The 15,392-nt window shown below is 64.2% G+C and overlaps 4 non-coding genes across 4 annotated transcripts; all 4 read left to right on the forward strand.

The window, feature by feature from the left end:
- The first annotated feature begins 2,336 nt into the window (after positions 1-2,336).
- On the forward strand, positions 2,337-2,455 carry LOC142876787 (5S ribosomal RNA). Its single transcript, XR_012923605.1, has one exon. It is a non-coding gene; the product is annotated as a 5S ribosomal RNA (ribosomal RNA).
- Positions 2,456-5,984: 3,529 nt separating this feature from the next.
- Positions 5,985-6,103, forward strand: LOC142876798 (5S ribosomal RNA). The gene has a single exon (XR_012923615.1). It is a non-coding gene; the product is annotated as a 5S ribosomal RNA (ribosomal RNA).
- A 3,523-nt stretch (positions 6,104-9,626) lies between these two features.
- On the forward strand, positions 9,627-9,745 carry LOC142876810 (5S ribosomal RNA). The gene has a single exon (XR_012923627.1). It is a non-coding gene; the product is annotated as a 5S ribosomal RNA (ribosomal RNA).
- A 3,524-nt stretch (positions 9,746-13,269) lies between these two features.
- LOC142876821 (5S ribosomal RNA) lies at positions 13,270-13,388 on the forward strand. The gene has a single exon (XR_012923636.1). It is a non-coding gene; the product is annotated as a 5S ribosomal RNA (ribosomal RNA).
- Positions 13,389-15,392: the final 2,004 nt, after the last annotated feature.

Raw genomic sequence — 15,392 nt, forward strand, 5'->3', positions numbered from 1 at the left:
TCACCGTCCTCGGCCCCTGCCTGACGGGGCTCCTCCGTCGCCTGGGCCTTCCAAGGGCTTGGTGTGGACGCTGGTTCCAGGACGCCCTCCCAGGAACCCGGTAGCAGGGCGGCCGCAGCGTCTCGCGCCACCCAACCGTCCGCCGGCCGGCGGCCGTCGCTAAGTGGCCTGCGGGGGACGTGCCCCCACTGTGGGGCGGGCGCCCAGCCTGGTGTCTTCTCCGAGGCCCCGTGGCTGCTTTCACCACCCCCGCAAGGGGAGAGCCGCGGAGGTGGGGACCGCCTCCTCGTGGGGACGTACACCCAGCTCTCCACGTCGGATTCCGGGGCTCTCTGTCCTGCCAGAAGGCCCAGCTGGCCTGCGGGTCCTTAGAGTGGCAAAAACATCCGAAAACTGAGATTGAGGGTCCGGTGGTTGTCTGCACTTTTGTGCTGGGCACCCCAGGGAGGCCCGGGGGCTGGCTGGACGACGCGGTCTGCTGGGCAGGGGGGGGGGTTTGGAGGAGCAACTGATGCCCTTTGCACTTTGGGTAGCAAGTGTCTGAGGTGTCTCTGAGCCCTGCGCCATGTCGGGGGTGGGGGGTGGGAGGTCGGTGGGGGTGGAGGAGCAGGAGGAGGAGGAGGAGGAGGTGGGAAGGGCCGTGGCCTGCAGTCGTCTTCCCGGGGTGGCTTCTTCCACAGGCTGCTTGGCCTGGGCTCCCTGCACCTGGGCCTTTGGAGGACTGGCCCTGTGCTTGCCAACGCTTCCCCTGCAGGGACCCAGAGCTGGGAGGTTGCATCTCTCAGCCCTGGGTCGGGCAGAGCCCCAGCGGGCCATGCCCACAACCTCTCTCAGCACGGGTCCCCCAGAAGGCTCCTTTGGGACCAGGATTCTCTTGCGGGTGACTCTTTAAGGTCTGGCCCCTGGATGGAGGGGCACCAGGAGTAGAGGAGCAGGAAGGGGAAGGGGGTGGCCATGCGAGGGGACACTTTCAGGCCAAGTCCCAGCTTCAGCCTGATCCTCCTGGGAACCCCGGGGTGTACGTCACACCTCCTGGTTGTCCCGCTCTGAGACAAGGAGCCGGGCTTCGCATTCCCCCAGCAGCCAGTCGTGGGCTGAGGACACCTGGGGCGTTGGGAACTCCCTGGCTTCTCCTTGGCTTAACATCTGGAGCTGCTTGTGAATCGTGCCGCCACACACACACCCGAGTGCAGGTGTCTTCTGCACAGACTGCGGGCCTCGCTCTTCTGAATGCCGCTAGCTCGCCACCCACCCACGGGTGAACCTGGTCAGGGTACTTTCTCTCGGGGGCAGACTCTGATCCTGGCGGGCTACCGGTGTTTCTGTTTGCTCGTTTCTTTCTTCCATTTCGGGAAAGGCTTCCTTACTGGGTGTGGAAATCTCCTATGCCTTTCCTCGCCTATTCTGTCAGCTTTAAAATTCTCTTTCAGTTGCCACCCTCACAGATGGATTAGGAAACTCTTTCCGGTGCACTCATTAGTGAAATGACCTCAATGAAGCTGGAATCCAATATCTAATGGCCGATTTTTAGCGAGTCCACACGCCAGGGTGGTCGGGGTCCAATGCAGCCCCGGCCAGGCCCAGGCCCCGGCCCCTTGGACTGGGCCACAGGAGGACACAGAGGAGGGTCCCGGCCCCCCCGGTCGCGTTGCCGGCAGTTCTCCAAGGGCTTGGGCGTTTTCCAGAGGTAGGAGATGGAGGGGACTGATTTCTTCAGCGCCCCACAAACCACGCCACCCCACCCATGGGACACATCCCTAGAGAGAGAGAGAGACGCCCCATACACTCGCTCCCCTCCCCCATGCGCTGTGCCCCAGCCCGGGGCCCGGGGGAATAGGCGGCAGCCCACCCACAGGGTGGGGGGCCCAGCTGAAAGGGGTTGTCGGGGAGGGCGGCCCCTGCCTGGGGTCAAAGGGCGGGCGATCCGCGCGTGCGCAATCGGCGGCGGCGGCGGCGGCGGCGGCGGCGGCGGGGGCGGCCACGAGCTGGGGGTGGGGGGCGGGTAGGTGAAGGAGGCCAGGCGAGGAGAGGAAGGGGGCTGGAAGGTCTCCACCTTGGCGAGTCCAGCCGTGGAGGCGCATCTTGTGTGAGTGTGAGTGTGTGTGTGTGTGTGTGTGTGTGTATAGAGAGACAGCCCCCCACCCCGGCCCACCGCTCCCTGCCCGCCCCGCCCCGCCTGTCACCCCCGTCCCTCGGAGCCCGCCGGACCCGGCCGGTGAACTCAACAGGCCCGGCCCGGCGCGGGTCAGCGCCGGTGCGGGGCCTGGGGCGGGAGGAGGCGGCGGGGAAGCGCAGAGAGGCTCGGCTTCTTGAGCGGGGCAGGGGCGCCCTCCGCCGTCTAGGGCCACACCACCCTGAACGCGCCCGACCTCGTCTGGTCTCGGAAGCTAAGCAGGGTCGGGCCTGGTTAGTACTTGGATGGGAGACCGCCTGGGAATACCGGGTGCCGTAGGCTTCTTCTTTTTTTTTTTTTTTGTTTTGCCTCTTGTTCTGTCCCCTCTCTGGGAGCGAGGCGGCGGCCCGGGGTGGGGGTCACCCCCACCCTCAGCGCCCGCCGCGGTGCCTGGCGCCCCAGCCCGCACCGTGGGGCCTCCTCTTGTCCCAAGCCGCGACACCGCCGTCACGCGGCAGCATGCGTGGCTTCTGGACTGTCAGGTCTCAGACCAAAGGTCTGCTCTGTGGGAACCGACACGCTGGAGGAAACCTTGAGAGTCTGAGAGGGGAGGGAGTTCCAGAAGAAGGCCAGGATGTCATTTGGAGGGAGTATGTGACCAGAACTCGTCCCGTTGCTTTTGGGGTTCTATGGGCTACACGTAGGAATCTTTGGTGGTGGCACCTGATGTTGGGGGATCCGGAGTCGCACCCAGACCTGCTCCACAGGCCTCCTTTTACTTTTCTCTTCGGATTCATTATTTTTAAAAAGTGTCTCTTATCTCTATGATTGCATTTTCTTTTCTCTCTCTTTTCAAGCAGATGATGGGAGTCCAAGTATTAAGGTGACATGTGTTGCCCGTGCCCCCCTCCCCCCTGTGTTCTTATTCATTTACCTCTGATGTCGTTCCAGCGTATTGTGGGGGTACCAATGTTAAGGTCGGGTACGTTGCCCTCTCCCAGCCTCCCCCCTCGGGTCAGAGCCTCAAGTGCGCCCATGCCCCAGTCGGTGCGCACCCACCCCATTCCTAATGGAGGTGTATGCCCATCCCCTCCCCCCACCCGCCCGACACCCACCCGATGAAGGTGATTCCTCTGTGTCCACTTAGGTGTCCATCGGTTCGTACCCATTTGCTGGTGAGCGCGAGCACGTGGTGCTCGTGTGTCCATTCTTGGGCTACCTGGCTTACTGGAACGGGTTCCAGCTCTGGCCAGGAGAACCACGAGAGGTGCCCTCTCACCGCTGCTCCTCCTAGCTGAATAGCACTCCGTGGTGTCCACGCGCCACATTTCATTTACGCACTCGTGGGTCGATGGGCACTCGGGTCGCTTCCAGGTCTTTGCGATTGTGACTTGTGCCCTGACTCTAACCCTAACCCTTACCCAGCCCGTCTCCTCCTCGGCCCCTGCCTGACTGACTCCTTCCCGCCCGGCCTGTCACCTGTCACCGTCCTCTGCCCCTGCCTGACACGCTCCTCCCCGCCCGGGCCGTCACCGTCCTCGGCCCCTGCCTGACGGGGCTCCTCCGTCGCCTGGGCCTTCCAAGGGCTTGGTGTGGACGCTGGTTCCAGGACGCCCTCCCAGGAACCCGGTAGCAGGGCGGCCGCAGCGTCTCGCGCCACCCAACCGTCCGCCGGCCGGCGGCCGTCGCTAAGTGGCCTGCGGGGGACGTGCCCCCACTGTGGGGCGGGCGCCCAGCCTGGTGTCTTCTCCGAGGCCCCGTGGCTGCTTTCACCACCCCCGCAAGGGGAGAGCCGCGGAGGTGGGGACCGCCTCCTCGTGGGGACGTACACCCAGCTCTCCACGTCGGATTCCGGGGCTCTCTGTCCTGCCAGAAGGCCCAGCTGGCCTGCGGGTCCTTAGAGTGGCAAAAACATCCGAAAACTGAGATTGAGGGTCCGGTGGTTGTCTGCACTTTTGTGCTGGGCACCCCAGGGAGGCCCGGGGGCTGGCTGGACGACGCGGTCTGCTGGGCAGGGGGGGGGGTTTGGAGGAGCAACTGATGCCCTTTGCACTTTGGGTAGCAAGTGTCTGAGGTGTCTCTGAGCCCTGCGCCATGTCGGGGGTGGGGGGTGGGAGGTCGGTGGGGGTGGAGGAGCAGGAGGAGGAGGAGGAGGAGGTGGGAAGGGCCGTGGCCTGCAGTCGTCTTCCCGGGGTGGCTTCTTCCACAGGCTGCTTGGCCTGGGCTCCCTGCACCTGGGCCTTTGGAGGACTGGCCCTGTGCTTGCCAACGCTTCCCCTGCAGGGACCCAGAGCTGGGAGGTTGCATCTCTCAGCCCTGGGTCGGGCAGAGCCCCAGCGGGCCATGCCCACAACCTCTCTCAGCACGGGTCCCCCAGAAGGCTCCTTTGGGACCAGGATTCTCTTGCGGGTGACTCTTTAAGGTCTGGCCCCTGGATGGAGGGGCACCAGGAGTAGAGGAGCAGGAAGGGGAAGGGGGTGGCCATGCGAGGGGACACTTTCAGGCCAAGTCCCAGCTTCAGCCTGATCCTCCTGGGAACCCCGGGGTGTACGTCACACCTCCTGGTTGTCCCGCTCTGAGACAAGGAGCCGGGCTTCGCATTCCCCCAGCAGCCAGTCGTGGGCTGAGGACACCTGGGGCGTTGGGAACTCCCTGGCTTCTCCTTGGCTTAACATCTGGAGCTGCTTGTGAATCGTGCCGCCACACACACACCCGAGTGCAGGTGTCTTCTGCACAGACTGCGGGCCTCGCTCTTCTGAATGCCGCTAGCTCGCCACCCACCCACGGGTGAACCTGGTCAGGGTACTTTCTCTCGGGGGCAGACTCTGATCCTGGCGGGCTACCGGTGTTTCTGTTTGCTCGTTTCTTTCTTCCATTTCGGGAAAGGCTTCCTTACTGGGTGTGGAAATCTCCTATGCCTTTCCTCGCCTATTCTGTCAGCTTTAAAATTCTCTTTCAGTTGCCACCCTCACAGATGGATTAGGAAACTCTTTCCGGTGCACTCATTAGTGAAATGACCTCAATGAAGCTGGAATCCAATATCTAATGGCCGATTTTTAGCGAGTCCACACGCCAGGGTGGTCGGGGTCCAATGCAGCCCCGGCCAGGCCCAGGCCCCGGCCCCTTGGACTGGGCCACAGGAGGACACAGAGGAGGGTCCCGGCCCCCCCGGTCGCGTTGCCGGCAGTTCTCCAAGGGCTTGGGCGTTTTCCAGAGGTAGGAGATGGAGGGGACTGATTTCTTCAGCGCCCCACAAACCACGCCACCCCACCCATGGGACACATCCCTAGAGAGAGAGAGAGACGCCCCATACACTCGCTCCCCTCCCCCATGCGCTGTGCCCCAGCCCGGGGCCCGGGGGAATAGGCGGCAGCCCACCCACAGGGTGGGGGGCCCAGCTGAAAGGGGTTGTCGGGGAGGGCGGCCCCTGCCTGGGGTCAAAGGGCGGGCGATCCGCGCGTGCGCAATCGGCGGCGGCGGCGGCGGCGGCGGCGGCGGCGGCGGCGGGGGCGGCCACGAGCTGGGGGTGGGGGGCGGGTAGGTGAAGGAGGCCAGGCGAGGAGAGGAAGGGGGCTGGAAGGTCTCCACCTTGGCGAGTCCAGCCGTGGAGGCGCATCTTGTGTGAGTGTGAGTGTGTGTGTGTGTGTGTGTGTGTGTATAGAGAGACAGCCCCCCACCCCGGCCCACCGCTCCCTGCCCGCCCCGCCCCGCCTGTCACCCCCGTCCCTCGGAGCCCGCCGGACCCGGCCGGTGAACTCAACAGGCCCGGCCCGGCGCGGGTCAGCGCCGGTGCGGGGCCTGGGGCGGGAGGAGGCGGCGGGGAAGCGCAGAGAGGCTCGGCTTCTTGAGCGGGGCAGGGGCGCCCTCCGCCGTCTAGGGCCACACCACCCTGAACGCGCCCGACCTCGTCTGGTCTCGGAAGCTAAGCAGGGTCGGGCCTGGTTAGTACTTGGATGGGAGACCGCCTGGGAATACCGGGTGCCGTAGGCTTCTTCTTTTTTTTTTTTTTTGTTTTGCCTCTTGTTCTGTCCCCTCTCTGGGAGCGAGGCGGCGGCCCGGGGTGGGGGTCACCCCCACCCTCAGCGCCCGCCGCGGTGCCTGGCGCCCCAGCCCGCACCGTGGGGCCTCCTCTTGTCCCAAGCCGCGACACCGCCGTCACGCGGCAGCATGCGTGGCTTCTGGACTGTCAGGTCTCAGACCAAAGGTCTGCTCTGTGGGAACCGACACGCTGGAGGAAACCTTGAGAGTCTGAGAGGGGAGGGAGTTCCAGAAGAAGGCCAGGATGTCATTTGGAGGGAGTATGTGACCAGAACTCGTCCCGTTGCTTTTGGGGTTCTATGGGCTACACGTAGGAATCTTTGGTGGTGGCACCTGATGTTGGGGGATCCGGAGTCGCACCCAGACCTGCTCCACAGGCCTCCTTTTACTTTTCTCTTCGGATTCATTATTTTTAAAAAGTGTCTCTTATCTCTATGATTGCATTTTCTTTTCTCTCTCTTTTCAAGCAGATGATGGGAGTCCAAGTATTAAGGTGACATGTGTTGCCCGTGCCCCCCTCCCCCCTGTGTTCTTATTCATTTACCTCTGATGTCGTTCCAGCGTATTGTGGGGGTACCAATGTTAAGGTCGGGTACGTTGCCCTCTCCCAGCCTCCCCCCTCGGGTCAGAGCCTCAAGTGCGCCCATGCCCCAGTCGGTGCGCACCCACCCCATTCCTAATGGAGGTGTATGCCCATCCCCTCCCCCCACCCGCCCGACACCCACCCGATGAAGGTGATTCCTCTGTGTCCACTTAGGTGTCCATCGGTTCGTACCCATTTGCTGGTGAGCGCGAGCACGTGGTGCTCGTGTGTCCATTCTTGGGCTACCTGGCTTACTGGAACGGGTTCCAGCTCTGGCCAGGAGAACCACGAGAGGTGCCCTCTCACCGCTGCTCCTCCTAGCTGAATAGCACTCCGTGGTGTCCACGCGCCACATTTCATTTACGCACTCGTGGGTCGATGGGCACTCGGGTCGCTTCCAGGTCTTTGCGATTGTGACTTGTGCCCTGACTCTAACCCTAACCCTTACCCAGCCCGTCTCCTCCTCGGCCCCTGCCTGACTGACTCCTTCCCGCCCGGCCTGTCACCTGTCACCGTCCTCTGCCCCTGCCTGACACGCTCCTCCCCGCCCGGGCCGTCACCGTCCTCGGCCCCTGCCTGACGGGGCTCCTCCGTCGCCTGGGCCTTCCAAGGGCTTGGTGTGGACGCTGGTTCCAGGACGCCCTCCCAGGAACCCGGTAGCAGGGCGGCCGCAGCGTCTCGCGCCACCCAACCGTCCGCCGGCCGGCGGCCGTCGCTAAGTGGCCTGCGGGGGACGTGCCCCCACTGTGGGGCGGGCGCCCAGCCTGGTGTCTTCTCCGAGGCCCCGTGGCTGCTTTCACCACCCCCGCAAGGGGAGAGCCGCGGAGGTGGGGACCGCCTCCTCGTGGGGACGTACACCCAGCTCTCCACGTCGGATTCCGGGGCTCTCTGTCCTGCCAGAAGGCCCAGCTGGCCTGCGGGTCCTTAGAGTGGCAAAAACATCCGAAAACTGAGATTGAGGGTCCGGTGGTTGTCTGCACTTTTGTGCTGGGCACCCCAGGGAGGCCCGGGGGCTGGCTGGACGACGCGGTCTGCTGGGCAGGGGGGGGGGTTTGGAGGAGCAACTGATGCCCTTTGCACTTTGGGTAGCAAGTGTCTGAGGTGTCTCTGAGCCCTGCGCCATGTCGGGGGTGGGGGGTGGGAGGTCGGTGGGGGTGGAGGAGCAGGAGGAGGAGGAGGAGGAGGTGGGAAGGGCCGTGGCCTGCAGTCGTCTTCCCGGGGTGGCTTCTTCCACAGGCTGCTTGGCCTGGGCTCCCTGCACCTGGGCCTTTGGAGGACTGGCCCTGTGCTTGCCAACGCTTCCCCTGCAGGGACCCAGAGCTGGGAGGTTGCATCTCTCAGCCCTGGGTCGGGCAGAGCCCCAGCGGGCCATGCCCACAACCTCTCTCAGCACGGGTCCCCCAGAAGGCTCCTTTGGGACCAGGATTCTCTTGCGGGTGACTCTTTAAGGTCTGGCCCCTGGATGGAGGGGCACCAGGAGTAGAGGAGCAGGAAGGGGAAGGGGGTGGCCATGCGAGGGGACACTTTCAGGCCAAGTCCCAGCTTCAGCCTGATCCTCCTGGGAACCCCGGGGTGTACGTCACACCTCCTGGTTGTCCCGCTCTGAGACAAGGAGCCGGGCTTCGCATTCCCCCAGCAGCCAGTCGTGGGCTGAGGACACCTGGGGCGTTGGGAACTCCCTGGCTTCTCCTTGGCTTAACATCTGGAGCTGCTTGTGAATCGTGCCGCCACACACACACCCGAGTGCAGGTGTCTTCTGCACAGACTGCGGGCCTCGCTCTTCTGAATGCCGCTAGCTCGCCACCCACCCACGGGTGAACCTGGTCAGGGTACTTTCTCTCGGGGGCAGACTCTGATCCTGGCGGGCTACCGGTGTTTCTGTTTGCTCGTTTCTTTCTTCCATTTCGGGAAAGGCTTCCTTACTGGGTGTGGAAATCTCCTATGCCTTTCCTCGCCTATTCTGTCAGCTTTAAAATTCTCTTTCAGTTGCCACCCTCACAGATGGATTAGGAAACTCTTTCCGGTGCACTCATTAGTGAAATGACCTCAATGAAGCTGGAATCCAATATCTAATGGCCGATTTTTAGCGAGTCCACACGCCAGGGTGGTCGGGGTCCAATGCAGCCCCGGCCAGGCCCAGGCCCCGGCCCCTTGGACTGGGCCACAGGAGGACGCAGAGGAGGGTCCCGGCCCCCCCGGTCGCGTTGCCGGCAGTTCTCCAAGGGCTTGGGCGTTTTCCAGAGGTAGGAGATGGAGGGGACTGATTTCTTCAGCGCCCCACAAACCACGCCACCCCACCCATGGGACACATCCCTAGAGAGAGAGAGAGACGCCCCATACACTCGCTCCCCTCCCCCATGCGCTGTGCCCCAGCCCGGGGCCCGGGGGAATAGGCGGCAGCCCACCCACAGGGTGGGGGGCCCAGCTGAAAGGGGTTGTCGGGGAGGGCGGCCCCTGCCTGGGGTCAAAGGGCGGGCGATCCGCGCGTGCGCAATCGGCGGCGGCGGCGGCGGCGGCGGCGGCGGCGGGGGCGGCCACGAGCTGGGGGTGGGGGGCGGGTAGGTGAAGGAGGCCAGGCGAGGAGAGGAAGGGGGCTGGAAGGTCTCCACCTTGGCGAGTCCAGCCGTGGAGGCGCATCTTGTGTGAGTGTGAGTGTGTGTGTGTGTGTGTGTGTGTGTATAGAGAGACAGCCCCCCACCCCGGCCCACCGCTCCCTGCCCGCCCCGCCCCGCCTGTCACCCCCGTCCCTCGGAGCCCGCCGGACCCGGCCGGTGAACTCAACAGGCCCGGCCCGGCGCGGGTCAGCGCCGGTGCGGGGCCTGGGGCGGGAGGAGGCGGCGGGGAAGCGCAGAGAGGCTCGGCTTCTTGAGCGGGGCAGGGGCGCCCTCCGCCGTCTAGGGCCACACCACCCTGAACGCGCCCGACCTCGTCTGGTCTCGGAAGCTAAGCAGGGTCGGGCCTGGTTAGTACTTGGATGGGAGACCGCCTGGGAATACCGGGTGCCGTAGGCTTCTTCTTTTTTTTTTTTTTTGTTTTGCCTCTTGTTCTGTCCCCTCTCTGGGAGCGAGGCGGCGGCCCGGGGTGGGGGTCACCCCCACCCTCAGCGCCCGCCGCGGTGCCTGGCGCCCCAGCCCGCACCGTGGGGCCTCCTCTTGTCCCAAGCCGCGACACCGCCGTCACGCGGCAGCATGCGTGGCTTCTGGACTGTCAGGTCTCAGACCAAAGGTCTGCTCTGTGGGAACCGACACGCTGGAGGAAACCTTGAGAGTCTGAGAGGGGAGGGAGTTCCAGAAGAAGGCCAGGATGTCATTTGGAGGGAGTATGTGACCAGAACTCGTCCCGTTGCTTTTGGGGTTCTATGGGCTACACGTAGGAATCTTTGGTGGTGGCACCTGATGTTGGGGGATCCGGAGTCGCACCCAGACCTGCTCCACAGGCCTCCTTTTACTTTTCTCTTCGGATTCATTATTTTTAAAAAGTGTCTCTTATCTCTATGATTGCATTTTCTTTTCTCTCTCTTTTCAAGCAGATGATGGGAGTCCAAGTATTAAGGTGACATGTGTTGCCCGTGCCCCCCTCCCCCCTGTGTTCTTATTCATTTACCTCTGATGTCGTTCCAGCGTATTGTGGGGGTACCAATGTTAGGGTCGGGTACGTTGCCCTCTCCCTGCCTCCCCCCTCGGGTCAGAGCCTCAAGTGCGCCCATCCCCCAGTCGGTGCGCACCCACCCCATTCCTAATGGAGGTGTATGCCCATCCCCTCCCCCCACCCGCCCGACACCCACCCGATGAAGGTGATTCCTCTGTGTCCACTTAGGTGTCCATCGGTTCGTACCCATTTGCTGGTGAGCGCGAGCACGTGGTGCTCGTGTGTCCATTCTTGGGCTACCTGGCTTACTGGAACGGGTTCCAGCTCTGGCCAGGAGAACCACGAGAGGTGCCCTCTCACCGCTGCTCCTCCTAGCTGAATAGCACTCCGTGGTGTCCACGCGCCACATTTCATTTACGCACTCGTGGGTCGATGGGCACTCGGGTCGCTTCCAGGTCTTTGCGATTGTGACTTGTGCCCTGACTCTAACCCTAACCCTTACCCAGCCCGTCTCCTCCTCGGCCCCTGCCTGACTGACTCCTTCCCGCCCGGCCTGTCACCTGTCACCGTCCTCTGCCCCTGCCTGACACGCTCCTCCCCGCCCGGGCCGTCACCGTCCTCGGCCCCTGCCTGACGGGGCTCCTCCGTCGCCTGGGCCTTCCAAGGGCTTGGTGTGGACGCTGGTTCCAGGACGCCCTCCCAGGAACCCGGTAGCAGGGCGGCCGCAGCGTCTCGCGCCACCCAACCGTCCGCCGGCCGGCGGCCGTCGCTAAGTGGCCTGCGGGGGACGTGCCCCCACTGTGGGGCGGGCGCCCAGCCTGGTGTCTTCTCCGAGGCCCCGTGGCTGCTTTCACCCCCCCCCGCAAGGGGAGAGCCGCGGAGGTGGGGACCGCCTCCTCGTGGGGACGTACACCCAGCTCTCCACGTCGGATTCCGGGGCTCTCTGTCCTGCCAGAAGGCCCAGCTGGCCTGCGGGTCCTTAGAGTGGCAAAAACATCCGAAAACTGAGATTGAGGGTCCGGTGGTTGTCTGCACTTTTGTGCTGGGCACCCCAGGGAGGCCCGGGGGCTGGCTGGACGACGCGGTCTGCTGGGCAGGGGGGGGGGTTTGGAGGAGCAACTGATGCCCTTTGCACTTTGGGTAGCAAGTGTCTGAGGTGTCTCTGAGCCCTGCGCCATGTCGGGGGTGGGGGGTGGGAGGTCGGTGGGGGTGGAGGAGCAGGAGGAGGAGGAGGAGGAGGTGGGAAGGGCCGTGGCCTGCAGTCGTCTTCCCGGGGTGGCTTCTTCCACAGGCTGCTTGGCCTGGGCTCCCTGCACCTGGGCCTTTGGAGGACTGGCCCTGTGCTTGCCAACGCTTCCCCTGCAGGGACCCAGAGCTGGGAGGTTGCATCTCTCAGCCCTGGGTCGGGCAGAGCCCCAGCGGGCCATGCCCACAACCTCTCTCAGCACGGGTCCCCCAGAAGGCTCCTTTGGGACCAGGATTCTCTTGCGGGTGACTCTTTAAGGTCTGGCCCCTGGATGGAGGGGCACCAGGAGTAGAGGAGCAGGAAGGGGAAGGGGGTGGCCATGCGAGGGGACACTTTCAGGCCAAGTCCCAGCTTCAGCCTGATCCTCCTGGGAACCCCGGGGTGTACGTCACACCTCCTGGTTGTCCCGCTCTGAGACAAGGAGCCGGGCTTCGCATTCCCCCAGCAGCCAGTCGTGGGCTGAGGACACCTGGGGCGTTGGGAACTCCCTGGCTTCTCCTTGGCTTAACATCTGGAGCTGCTTGTGAATCGTGCCGCCACACACACACCCGAGTGCAGGTGTCTTCTGCACAGACTGCGGGCCTCGCTCTTCTGAATGCCGCTAGCTCGCCACCCACCCACGGGTGAACCTGGTCAGGGTACTTTCTCTCGGGGGCAGACTCTGATCCTGGCGGGCTACCGGTGTTTCTGTTTGCTCGTTTCTTTCTTCCATTTCGGGAAAGGCTTCCTTACTGGGTGTGGAAATCTCCTATGCCTTTCCTCGCCTATTCTGTCAGCTTTAAAATTCTCTTTCAGTTGCCACCCTCACAGATGGATTAGGAAACTCTTTCCGGTGCACTCATTAGTGAAATGACCTCAATGAAGCTGGAATCCAATATCTAATGGCCGATTTTTAGCGAGTCCACACGCCAGGGTGGTCGGGGTCCAATGCAGCCCCGGCCAGGCCCAGGCCCCGGCCCCTTGGACTGGGCCACAGGAGGACGCAGAGGAGGGTCCCGGCCCCCCCGGTCGCGTTGCCGGCAGTTCTCCAAGGGCTTGGGCGTTTTCCAGAGGTAGGAGATGGAGGGGACTGATTTCTTCAGCGCCCCACAAACCACGCCACCCCACCCATGGGACACATCCCTAGAGAGAGAGAGAGACGCCCCATACACTCGCTCCCCTCCCCCATGCGCTGTGCCCCAGCCCGGGGCCCGGGGGAATAGGCGGCAGCCCACCCACAGGGTGGGGGGCCCAGCTGAAAGGGGTTGTCGGGGAGGGCGGCCCCTGCCTGGGGTCAAAGGGCGGGCGATCCGCGCGTGCGCAATCGGCGGCGGCGGCGGCGGCGGCGGCGGCGGCGGGGGCGGCCACGAGCTGGGGGTGGGGGGCGGGTAGGTGAAGGAGGCCAGGCGAGGAGAGGAAGGGGGCTGGAAGGTCTCCACCTTGGCGAGTCCAGCCGTGGAGGCGCATCTTGTGTGAGTGTGAGTGTGTGTGTGTGTGTGTGTGTGTGTATAGAGAGACAGCCCCCCACCCCGGCCCACCGCTCCCTGCCCGCCCCGCCCCGCCTGTCACCCCCGTCCCTCGGAGCCCGCCGGACCCGGCCGGTGAACTCAACAGGCCCGGCCCGGCGCGGGTCAGCGCCGGTGCGGGGCCTGGGGCGGGAGGAGGCGGCGGGGAAGCGCAGAGAGGCTCGGCTTCTTGAGCGGGGCAGGGGCGCCCTCCGCCGTCTAGGGCCACACCACCCTGAACGCGCCCGACCTCGTCTGGTCTCGGAAGCTAAGCAGGGTCGGGCCTGGTTAGTACTTGGATGGGAGACCGCCTGGGAATACCGGGTGCCGTAGGCTTCTTCTTTTTTTTTTTTTTTGTTTTGCCTCTTGTTCTGTCCCCTCTCTGGGAGCGAGGCGGCGGCCCGGGGTGGGGGTCACCCCCACCCTCAGCGCCCGCCGCGGTGCCTGGCGCCCCAGCCCGCACCGTGGGGCCTCCTCTTGTCCCAAGCCGCGACACCGCCGTCACGCGGCAGCATGCGTGGCTTCTGGACTGTCAGGTCTCAGACCAAAGGTCTGCTCTGTGGGAACCGACACGCTGGAGGAAACCTTGAGAGTCTGAGAGGGGAGGGAGTTCCAGAAGAAGGCCAGGATGTCATTTGGAGGGAGTATGTGACCAGAACTCGTCCCGTTGCTTTTGGGGTTCTATGGGCTACACGTAGGAATCTTTGGTGGTGGCACCTGATGTTGGGGGATCCGGAGTCGCACCCAGACCTGCTCCACAGGCCTCCTTTTACTTTTCTCTTCGGATTCATTATTTTTAAAAAGTGTCTCTTATCTCTATGATTGCATTTTCTTTTCTCTCTCTTTTCAAGCAGATGATGGGAGTCCAAGTATTAAGGTGACATGTGTTGCCCGTGCCCCCCTCCCCCCTGTGTTCTTATTCATTTACCTCTGATGTCGTTCCAGCGTATTGTGGGGGTACCAATGTTAGGGTCGGGTACGTTGCCCTCTCCCTGCCTCCCCCCTCGGGTCAGAGCCTCAAGTGCGCCCATCCCCCAGTCGGTGCGCACCCACCCCATTCCTAATGGAGGTGTATGCCCATCCCCTCCCCCCACCCGCCCGACACCCACCCGATGAAGGTGATTCCTCTGTGTCCACTTAGGTGTCCATCGGTTCGTACCCATTTGCTGGTGAGCGCGAGCACGTGGTGCTCGTGTGTCCATTCTTGGGCTACCTGGCTTACTGGAACGGGTTCCAGCTCTGGCCAGGAGAACCACGAGAGGTGCCCTCTCACCGCTGCTCCTCCTAGCTGAATAGCACTCCGTGGTGTCCACGCGCCACATTTCATTTACGCACTCGTGGGTCGATGGGCACTCGGGTCGCTTCCAGGTCTTTGCGATTGTGACTTGTGCCCTGACTCTAACCCTAACCCTTACCCAGCCCGTCTCCTCCTCGGCCCCTGCCTGACTGACTCCTTCCCGCCCGGCCTGTCACCTGTCACCGTCCTCTGCCCCTGCCTGACACGCTCCTCCCCGCCCGGGCCGTCACCGTCCTCGGCCCCTGCCTGACGGGGCTCCTCCGTCGCCTGGGCCTTCCAAGGGCTTGGTGTGGACGCTGGTTCCAGGACGCCCTCCCAGGAACCCGGTAGCAGGGCGGCCGCAGCGTCTCGCGCCACCCAACCGTCCGCCGGCCGGCGGCCGTCGCTAAGTGGCCTGCGGGGGACGTGCCCCCACTGTGGGGCGGGCGCCCAGCCTGGTGTCTTCTCCGAGGCCCCGTGGCTGCTTTCACCCCCCCCCGCAAGGGGAGAGCCGCGGAGGTGGGGACCGCCTCCTCGTGGGGACGTACACCCAGCTCTCCACGTCGGATTCCGGGGCTCTCTGTCCTGCCAGAAGGCCCAGCTGGCCTGCGGGTCCTTAGAGTGGCAAAAACATCCGAAAACTGAGATTGAGGGTCCGGTGGTTGTCTGCACTTTTGTGCTGGGCACCCCAGGGAGGCCCGGGGGCTGGCTGGACGACGCGGTCTGCTGGGCAGGGGGGGGGGTTTGGAGGAGCAACTGATGCCCTTTGCACTTTGGGTAGCAAGTGTCTGAGGTGTCTCTGAGCCCTGCGCCATGTCGGGGGTGGGGGGTGGGAGGTCGGTGGGGGTGGAGGAGCAGGAGGAGGAGGAGGAGGAGGTGGGAAGGGCCGTGGCCTGCAGTCGTCTTCCCGGGGTGGCTTCTTCCACAGGCTGCTTGGCCTGGGCTCCCTGCACCTGGGCCTTTGGAGGACTGGCCCTGTGCTTGCCAACGCTTCCCCTGCAGGGACCCAGAGCTGGGAGGTTGCATCTCTCAGCCCTGGGTCGGGCAGAGCCCCAGCGGGCCAT

The sequence above is a fragment of the Microcebus murinus genome, chromosome 15, assembly GCF_040939455.1.
Source record: "Microcebus murinus isolate Inina chromosome 15, M.murinus_Inina_mat1.0, whole genome shotgun sequence".
Lineage (NCBI taxonomy): Eukaryota > Metazoa > Chordata > Mammalia > Primates > Cheirogaleidae > Microcebus > Microcebus murinus.